This window comes from Nannochloropsis gaditana, assembly GCF_000240725.1.
Source record: "Nannochloropsis gaditana CCMP526 unplaced genomic scaffold scaffold146, whole genome shotgun sequence".
Taxonomy (NCBI): domain Eukaryota; class Eustigmatophyceae; order Eustigmatales; family Monodopsidaceae; genus Microchloropsis; species Microchloropsis gaditana.
The window spans coordinates 26,221-28,358 of NW_005803807.1; positions in this window are offsets into that span (position 1 = coordinate 26,221).

Consider the following 2,138-nt stretch of genomic DNA (forward strand, 5'->3'; position numbering starts at 1 on the left):
TGCGTCTGTGCCGTTGCTTCCGGGCCATTCCCATCCATACTTGATGGAGTCCTGTGTTTGATTGCTGCCAAATATGACCCGGACAGTCACATCCACGTCTCCAGCGTCCAGCGGAAATGCATCTGCCACAGGACAACGAATGATATGGACGAGTCCGTTTGTGCGAGGGATGAGAGAGCTCCTTGTCGGGACAAGCACGGCCTCTTCCTCCACGTCTTTCCCCTCTCCGCTGACATGACATAGTATTTTACCACCCAACGCCACGACCTCGTCGGGATCTGCCACGTTGTGTGACCTCCCCAATGACCAATCCTCGTCGAGGCCTTTCACACCGTAGCCAGATCCACCCTGGAGGAACATGCGCCGACCCGCCACCATCACGTCCATGCACAAACGGTCATCGATCTGGTCCCGTGTCAAGATACCTCCCAGCACATAGAGTCGATGGTTGTCCGTCCAAGCGGGCATGATCATAGGGGTGAGGCTTGCAGGTAGTGCTGGCGCTGTTGTGTCAGTAGGGGATACACTGCTGCTATGGATAATGGAAGTGATGCTGACGACGTCGCTGGCATTGCTTAAAGGAGCCTCCTCTATCAAATTGCAGGCTAGGAGTTTGTACGAGATCACGTCTGAGCGCGTGGAAATAAATAATGGAATCAGTGTTAGGCCGAGAGTGGCAAAGGACAATACTGCGATGCGTCGATAAAAACTGCAGCATGTAGACCGTTGGAAACGGAGGGACGTGTTTGCCATCTGACACTGCAGAGGAGCATAGGTCCCGCTTTTTTTGCAATAATTGAGCTTTGTATGCAAGAATGATTCAAGCCAATGTCGCAATCGTTTGTCATTGACGGTAATCACGTTTGTGCCCTGTGTGTGCGTGTACGTTAAGAATATGTGAGCGGTCATCTGGGTCAACGACCAATACGAATGCAATAAGTCATGGTCGTATATTTTTACAAAAGGAGAAACTGCTATCCTTGAAATGTACTCGGCATTTCGGGATGACCATAGAAACAGACAGGTTCATCAACGTGTACTAATAGCAACATTCCACCCGTTTGGTAACGGTCATTATTTCAGTGCGCCCTCGCCGAATCGGGATGATCAAGAAACGGAAATTTGATTTTCGCACACGCTTCAATAGCAATTACCGGGTGGACGACTGATGTCATTACCGGCCAACTTCGTATCCTTCATGGATGAAGGTGATTGTCATAAGGACCACGTCGCCGCTGCCAAGGAGGAGCCCGCGATCTCCATTCTTTTGGAGACAGCCAAAGTCCTTAAAGATAGTCTTTTCAAGACTCCATAACCACAGCTGCGTCGACCTCGATACTTATATTTTTGAAATGGAGTTATCCTGATGCGAAAGGATAAGGCGGCTCTGGCGATCGACCCGGCGCTGTGGTGGATCCCTGCGGACCTGAGTGCTACGACACTCGACTGCCTGGACTCTTATTGACGGCGAAAACTCAAGGGCCTCGGGCTGTGGCCACGATGGGGTATGGAGAGGGGCATGACGCGGGTAGCTTTGGAGATAGGCGGGCGCTACAGGGACATCGGGGCTGCTTTCCTTGGTGAGGCAGTCGGGGAGGACGAGGAGATGGCGCTCGCGTCAGCCCACCTGACGTGGAGGGTAGATAGCACGGCCGGCGTCTTTCGCACGACAGGCAGGGTGGAGGAGGAATTAATTACGGAAGGAGACCCCGAGACAATACGACAGGGATACCTCCCGGGCAGAAATATTCATCCTGATCACCAAAACAATGGAAGGGCTCCACTTGTGCCTCGGAGGGGTGCGGGGGCTCGCGCAAGCCCAAGAGGAGGAAGACGAATCTGAATGACGCTTTGCCGGTAGAACCACCATCGACGACACAGGTGCCAGTGGATGGTAGAGACGATGGAGTGCCCCGGGAAGCGGGACCATCAGGTGTATGGGCAGCCACACCCAACCTCCAGAGAAGCCTGCTCAAATCGTTTCGGGGAGGATCAAAAAGCGAGGAGGCCTCACCCGACGAATGATAATCCGTCTTAAGAATGGTGGGGATTAATTCCGCCAGTTGAAGGACGCGCGCTCACTCGAACAAATGAACCACCTAGTGGAGGGGGAGGGCGGGAGGGCAACCTAGAAGACT